Here is a 9,252-nt window from a genome sequence, read left to right on the forward strand (position 1 = left end):
CGTTGCCATATGCCGCAGCTTCCTTTCTATTCTTTTTGTTTACCAAATATATAAAAATCGCATTCTTTATTTCTAACAATCTTTTCGTTTTGTCTTTGACTTCATTATTTTTTGTGGTTTTTTTCCATCACACTAGTGTGTTACCCCTGCCACGCTGGTTAATAATTAATTTGTTTTAATTAGTAATTAGAGCAGTATTCTTATGTGTAATACTTATAAATAAGCATTAAAAAATAGTTTGAATAGTTATAATAATAATTATATGAAAACCTTATTTCAGTATGTATTAAACTATAAATAAGTATATAGTATGTAAAAATCAAAATGTAATTATGATGAATATTTTGTAGAGAAAAGATATTTTTATAAGAAGTGATAACAGATTTGATCGAATTTGATTTAATTATTTTAATTAATATATAATATTATAAATTTTTAAAATTTAATACAAATTCAAACTAATTTTTTTAAGAAATTGAATTGTTTCAAATTGAATTTTATCAATTTGGTTTATTAATTTTTTTAATAATTATTTAAAATTTTTTATTACTTTTATATATTGTAAATATATTTAAATTGAATTTTAAAAAAATAATTATTTTTATTTATAAAATTTAAAAATATATTAAAACTAATAATATATATAATTTTTTTTATTAGGATATTTTCAACTTTTTTATTTTTCGATCATAAAATTGAACCAAATTAAAATATAAAATATTCGATTTTAAACTTAATTGAATAAGAGAAAACCCAATTTGAATTGATTTGAATATTGTAATTACGAATTAATTTTTTCGATTTTTGTGTCTCTACATTTGATATCATTGTCATTTTATGGAAAAGTAGAACCTAAGAATCTTAATTCTTCCTCCCATTTTTCTTTTTAAAATTTTTTTTCTTTATCTCTCCCTTTGTTTTTTATCTTCTCTCAATTTTCCTTCAATTAAATAAAAAATAAATAAATTTCAAACTAATTAAAATAGGCCAAACGTCAAACCAACAGTCCCTTAAAGGGGATTGTTTTCATATATAGCATAAAATTTTCTATCTAAGAGAAAATAATTTGTAGTATTAATCACATCAGAATGATAAAGTATTTGTTGATAAAAATATTTTTTCATTATCCTTATAAAAATCGTGAATTTGAGATTACTGTAAAATAAATATCATTGATAACTTATAAATTAAAATTTATTTTGCCGGGATGAATAAATTTAACAATTGAATCAATCATTGTTGGTTATATGACAGCATTTAGTATTTTTTATGTCATGATTTCAATGGAATATGATTATTAAAATTGTGATAGCTAAGAATTAAATTATTGAGAAAATAACATTGCAATATTTGGTATACATGAAAAGTGCTAATTAAAATTTTGAAAGAAAATATTATTTTAAAGAAAGTAATTTTCCCGTCTTGTTAGGAAGCATTTAGTTCATGAATTCTTAAATTTCAATATAAAAAATTATTTAAGGGGAAAGTGATATTGACGGAGAATGTGTGATTTCAAGATTTTTGTTGATTTAGAAAATGTATGATTTTTGTATTTGATTCATAAGAATGTAAGATTACCTAATAAAATATTTTATTATATTATCCTTGATAACACGTAATATTTATAATATTAACATGTGAATAACATGTGACATATGAATAACACGTTGTTTTCATTGAAATTAAATAATTTTGAACAATAATTTTTTATATTTTTAACAAATATAATCTTACAATTCTAAATAATATTCTAACATTGATTGACCTTACACAAAAACAATATGTGGATCGACCTTTGCGGTAAAATTGTTGTGGAGGTTGGAATAGAATGGTAAAACCCCTTACTGCAGGTTTCCAGGAGTGAAGCCCCTGAAACAAGTTTTATGTATAATAATATTAAGTAAATGTATTTTAAATTTTACATGTAATAGTATTTAGTAAAGATTTTTTTTTTCATATTTTTAATAAAAACTATGTTTTTATTTTAGAAAAGTCATTTTTCTCAACAAAAACTAGGATTTTATCTTAGAAACATCATATTCTAAAAAATATATTTTTTCATATTTTCAACAAAGACTGTATTTTTATTATAGAAAAGTCATTTTTATTGAATTTTAAAAAATATGTTTTTTCATGTTTTTATCAAAGACTGCATTTTTATCTTAGAAACATTATCTTTTTAGTAAAGATTGCATTTTCTATCTTAGAAGCTTTTACTATCTTAAAAATGTCATCTTTGTTAGATGCTAAAAATATTTTTCATGTTTTCAACAAAAACTATGTTTTCTATATTAGAAATATCATATTTGTTGAATTCTTAAATTTTTTTTTATATTTTCAATAAAAATTATGTTTTTTTTTTTTTTATCTTAGAAACGTCATCTTTATTGAATTTAAATTTTTTTTTTATGTTTTCAATAAAAACTATGATTTTATCTCGAAAATATTCTTAAATTTCACAGATTCTTAAATTTTAAATATAAAGTCAAGATCACTTTTCCTCCCTTAACTACATTTTATCAGTTAATACTTTTCCATACTAAGAAACATTGTTACTATTGAAAATAAAAAATTTATTTTGTTTTTATTTTCTATGATCAACAATGTTTCATATATTAGAATATAGTGCATCTAAAATTATAAAAAATTTAAAATTAAAATTTTTCAACAATCTTCTATGTTTTTCTTTTAAAAATATTGTTTTTATTATAATTAAATTTTTCATAACATATTATAACATATGACTATGCTTCCAAAATAACAACGTAGTGTAAATGAAAATTTTTTAATTTATTTCTATTTTATTTATTATAAGATCAACTAAGTTTATAATTATGAAACGTTGTCTTTCTGAAACTCTATAAGTTGAAAACATATATTTAAATTTATAAAATTCAATTACACATGATCATTGTTAGTTATCCAATCATGTCGCTTAGAATGCAACTTTGTGTGTTAGAATAAGTTATGATTTATCATGCAATTTCATTAATTTTCAAAGGTAAAATAAATCGTAAAAAATTATTACTAAGGGTAAAAGTGGGATAAATTTTATATTTCGTCAAGAATCTTAAAAAACCTCAAGGAAATGAGGGTTTCTAATTCAACATTGTCACCCTCTTTTTTCTGACACTATTGAGAATTTTTTAAAACTTTAGGAATTAGATTCCATTAACCAAACTAAGGAATCAAATTATAAAAAAGTAAGATTTCAACTAGCAATCTTACCTTCCTTTGAACCAAATGCCCTCTTAAATGAATCACATTACTATGTTTTGAGGGGAATGTGATGCTTATAAGAAAGTTTACATTTTAAAAATGTAATATACCAAACACGAAAAATCTGCTTCCAATGAATTAAAATTTGAATAATGTGAGCAAATTTCACTTTACTAAACACCCCATAACTTTCATAAAATAGTAATGAATAAAAAAATAAGAATAATAACTTAACCAAAAATCAATAATTGTAGTTTATGGTCATAATTAATAAAATTCTGTTTAAAAATATAATCTCATATCTATTCTAAGAAAGTGTAAATTATTTTTTTTTGTTTTTCAGTAGGAAAAGTTAATAATTTTTACAATGAAATAAAAAATTGTGCTATTTATCTAATGATTCATTCATGAGGCAAGATCAACCTACACTGGTGTAAAATTTTTTAGTTTTACACATTTTTAATCATTGATTTCAATAGATCACTAGTGAATATAAGAGTTGTGCACCATTAAGAAAAGAATCTTGGTGGTGTAATAAGATGTAAAAATGACAATTAAAGCTAAGCGGAAGTGTTACAGAAATTTAAGAAAAATAGAGATAAGGTGAGTTATCTGAAGTTTGGTAATTTCACTTCTATTTTTATTTGTTTTCAAACTTTTGTTCTCTTTCTATTTATGTTTTTACTTTGTCTCTACTTCTCTTTGTTTGGTTCCTCTAGGTATGCTTCTTTTTTTCTCATGTTTTTCTTTTTATTTTGTTAAGTTTTTTTTTCTTCTTATGTTTCTGTTTTTTTTTTTTTATCAATGGTAAATTCAGGATTGTTGAACTGATAATTTGAGTTATCGTTTAGTTTATTGTTTTTGTTTTTCATACATTGTTTAGATTATTGTTTTTGTTTTTCATACATTGTTTAGATTATTGTTTTTACGGTTTATGGGTTTTATTTTTGTGTTTTAATTTTTTTTCATGCATATTAGTTTTTTCTGTTAAGTGGTATTTTTTTTATTTTGGATTAGTAGTCGGAGGTGGTTTTTTTTTTAAGGTCAATTTTTTTTATTTTCGTATTTTTCCTTTATTTATGTGGGTTTTTTTTATGGATGATGAAGTTTTGAATGTTTTAACTATTAATTTGAGTTGTTTTGACATATGGATGTTTTAACTCTGGGTGTTTAGCTGTATAACTATAATTGCAAAAATTGAGGTTACAAAAATAAAGGTAGATTGTCTCTTCAAATGTACCTCACATGCACCATTCATATGCCTTTCACCTGGTCTTCTCTTCTCTTAAATCCAACTACATTTTTATTTTTTTTTCAAAACAAATCTTTTCCTTAAGAAAATTTTTTTAATTGTATCTTATTATTTTGTATCAAATAAGTATTGTTGATGAACTTAAAAATTCTCTCATATTTCAAAGCCTCTGTTTAATATGAGGGAAATAGATTGGCACCCATGATGACAACACTCTTCAGGTTTCTTATCACAACTTTCAGCTTTCTTTTGGTGTTTGTTTCTATGTTTTACTTAAATCTATTTTGGTTGTGATTGCAAGTTACTAATCTTTCAATTGGGGAAATTATAGCAAATGTTCCTTTCATGGGTGGACATGAGACAAATGACCCATTTTCTTTTGTATATGATACTTTTAATTATATTAAACAAATGCTTCCAATTCCTATTCACTTCTCTCACTTATTTGCTATCATTTGGTTTAGTTCTTTTTTATTAAACTTCTTATTGTCACATGATATTAAAGAACCAATATGATATCAAAGCATTTAATTTTTTTTATTTTTCAAAGTCTTCCAAAGATTTTTTTTAAGGTTGTCAAATTAAGTAAAAAATTAATAGTTAAGTTGTTCAATGAAAGAGTTTAACTTTGCTCTACTGGTTCAAGAATTTTTTTAAAGATGTGTGAGTGATTAATTTTCTATTTAATTTGATGACATGATTATTGTTTTCTGAGTAGATGTTGAATAAATGAGTAATTGAAGCATCAGAGAAAGAGAGGCTAGTTTCAGATCTTAGGGCTAATGATATTGGGGAGATTAAATTGGTAATTCACATTACTCATTCTTTCTACTCAATCTTTTTTTATATGATTTAGTTGTTACTTTTATACTTCCTTTATGTTGTTGAATTGCAGAAAGTTCCTAAAAATAGATATAGGCTATTTGTATAAATGTATAGTCATATCAAAGCAAAATAATAGTATCCATACCACCATTTGAATTCAAAGAATTTTTGCCGCCATTAGAGTTGAGATTGTATTCATTGTGTAAGTATATCTTTTATTATTAATTGTAATGATGACCATAAAACTGTTTCTTTCATTTGGATTGAGCATAGTGGTGGTTTAATTATTCTACCTAATTAACTAATTAATGTATAATCTTGAATCTGGAAAAGAGAAATTGGGACGCCAAGTTTGAACATAATCTTCTTAAATTATAAAATTCTTGAAAATAAATAAGAATATAAAATGATTGCAAAATTAAAATCTTAATGACATACGTGTTTATTCATTTCTATTGCAGCAATTTTTATGTAATGTTTGGTATAATTCATTATAGTCACAAATTTCTTTATGTATTAAGATGATTGACCTTTTATAGCATATATGAAACTTATATTTGTTGTTACATATACCATGTTTATTACTTTTATGATTTTACTTGAACTTTCTTTTTTTTTTTAATGTTGTTGCTGATTTGGTCATCGGTGGCCATTAACAGCTAGTCATTCCTCCTTTAAGGACTAAAGGTGAAATGAAATGAGATAGTAAGTAATAAAAGGTATATCAACGCTTTCAAAGTAATTATAGTCTATCATGTTTAATATCCAAGTAAAAGAGTTTCTATTTAAACTTTTTTAGATTTTATACATCTTATATTAGCAATTTTAAAAGTATGAAATTCATATCTTTAGATCAATAATTTTAAGTTAGAGAACTGTCTTTGGATTTTGATTATAATTGTTGTAGATAAGCATCCAATCTTTTTTTTGCATTGGATATTCGATGGTTATTTATTATATAGATCTTATATTTTTCTATTAAGATGGTTAATCTTAGAATTGGTTTTAATTTGTATTATTAAATGATTGTTCATATATGTAGAAATAGCATTATTTATGCATGCATCTTTTTCAGTGACTAATTTTTGGTATCCCTTATTAGGAATTTCAACAAGGTTATTTTAGTCACCTTCTTCGCCCTCTTTGGCTTTCTCTTTTCTAGCCTTATCTACTTTTAGGTGAATAACATCGTCCATTCTAGTTATGCTTTCTATTCGAATTATATTTGCAGAGTTAGTTGCAATATGATTATTATCCAATCCTTAAGTTATCACTTTATAATTGCATTTTCATGGCACTACTTTATTACTTTGATATGAAAAAAAGACATGGGACCTTGATTGTCAAAATTAATTTTAGAGTAGATTTCTTTTGATTTTGAAACGGCTTGCAGTAGATTGTGACAGATTTGACCCAAGCCTTGTAAGGTCCTTCTTCCCCTACTATATTCACCATATCTTTTTCAACTTCCTCATAAAACTTGATTTGAGAGGCATCCATCATCTTTTGTAATTTTTGGTAAAATTATCACAATACTGAATAAAATGCTCCAAAGCCTCTTTATGATATTTGCAAGATTGGTTCAAATCTATCTTGTTATAATAGTCTTTGTGACTTAAGGGTACTAGACAAATCATGTCTACCTTAACCAAAGTTTCAAATACTTGTTCCAATGAAGTTTTGACATCATCGACTTTTTTCTTAATGTGACAAGTTTTATCACCATTTATAACATTAGTGGTTCTAGCATGAGTTGGTAAAGGATTCCCATTGATGTTTGGTCCTCTAGAGATATCAAATTTTAATATACCTTGGTCAATGAGATATTGTACCTTATATTTTAAAGTAGGGCAATTTTCAATTAAGTGACCCATACTTCCAACATGATAGTCATATCTGACAGTAGCATCATACCATTTTGGGTATAGGGCTTCAATGGTGCCAAATGGAGAGGTACTATAAGGTAACCTTCTACTAACTAAAAGAATAGTTTAGTATAGGTCATCAAGATAAGATCAATCTAAATCCTTTCTTGGGTAGCTTGAGGCCCTCTTAAATAACTAGCTTGTGCATTTGGTTGTGTAGTGGGAAAAAAGGCAAGGCCATACAAGGGGGTTATGAGTTAAAAACTAGGTTGATAAATAGGTGGTATGGGATGATAAAGATAGGTATTTGGTGAAATGTTGTGAGCGAAATGGTAAAGGTTTTAGAACATAAGGTATAAAGGATATCGTGGGTACCCTTTAAATTATGACCTTTCATAAAATACAACATAAGCAACAATTTTTTTCTTTTAGGTATAACTTATTTCCTTGCATTAGACGTTTCACCCTCTTCTAGCTTTCTATTCTTGATAACATTTTCAATAATTTTCTCAGATATTACCATATCGGCAAAATTCTTGGTGGTATCGTCAATCATTCTCTCATAATAGAAAACTTTAGGAGTATTAACAAATAAAACTATGGTTTCTTTTTCGATCAATGGGGATTAAACTTGAGCTACCTTATCCTTCCACCTTTCAACATATTTTTTAAAACTTTCACTCACCATTTTCTTCATGCTTTGTAGAGACATATAATATGGTGCCATATATGTAATATGTTTATATTATGCAATGAAAATTCTTGCAAGTTCTCTCCATCCACAAATATGAAATCTATCTAGTTACACATACCAACTAGCTGTTAAACCAGTAAGACTATTTTAAAAAACATGGATGAGTAACTTCTCATTATGAACATATGTGGCTATTTTATGATAGTACATCTTAACATGTGCAATAGGTCATTTGGTTCCATTATACTTCTTGAACTCAAGCACTTTAAACTTTGGTGGAATTACCATATCAGGGACTAGGTAAAGTCTAGTAGCATCCATAAACCCACAAAAATTTATTCCTTCGATAGCACTAAGCTTTTTTTTCAATAATATCCACATTTTGGGTTTCAAAGCTTTCTTTAGTTTCAACAGGGCCAATCTTCAACTTTTTTTATTCTTTGGGATCATCAAGATTTGAAACTTGTGTAGGATCAGGTGTTTTGATGTCAAAAATAGGGGTAAAAAGAGTAGGAGCAATAGTTGTTAACATGTCAGTTGCACATAACTATAATTTGCAGATAATGGCATTGGTGCTAAACCCCTTGAGATGCATACCCTGAACATGGGCCAAAACTAGAAGGATATAATATATTAGCCTCATTTTATATCACCACATTTTCCACCACTTTATTCATCTTATGTTTTTTAACAATTTAGTAATAGTTTCTAACTGTCCTTTCAGTTTTTCTTGTGACTTTCTAGCTTCTAAAGGCGAAAAGAGTTTTTTTTTTCATGATCCTTACCTGATATCTAGTGTTATAATGCCTCAGATTATTTGAAGATTGAGCTATCCTTAAATCTTGATTCACTATAATTTTTTTAAAAAATTAGGATGACTTATTATTATGCACTTTGAAAAGATATTTATGTATAAATGCATAGATGTATGAATGCAATAAGGATGATTTACCACATAACAATTATTGACAAATAAAATCTTTATTGAATTGAAAGTTATTTCTAACCAAATTCAATATTTCATCCATGAAAAGTCTAAAATTTATTGTGAAAAAAAATCCTTAATTTGTCGATATTAGCCTTGCACTTCATTAAGAAAAACTAGTAGCTCTTGGTCATATGTTCCCACTAGTGGTATCTTTGTCTTTCATTCTTCAACATTTTCTACTATGTCTTTGGTTTTATTGGTAGCCATAGTGATTTGGTCAAGCAGACACTCCAATTGGTTATGCTTTCTTACTTATGTTTCCTTAACTTTTTCACACTCTTTATACACAAAACCAATTTATGTTTCAATTTTGACCATTGCCCCATTAAGCATTGGGATATGCTTTTGTGTTTCAATGAGTGCTTCATCTTTTCTTACATCTTTGCTTGTAATTATCCATTTTTTTCAA

This window comes from Durio zibethinus, chromosome 2, assembly GCF_047325235.1.
Source record: "Durio zibethinus cultivar Kanyao isolate XHJ-2024 chromosome 2, ASM4732523v1, whole genome shotgun sequence".
Taxonomy (NCBI): Eukaryota; Viridiplantae; Streptophyta; class Magnoliopsida; order Malvales; family Malvaceae; genus Durio; species Durio zibethinus.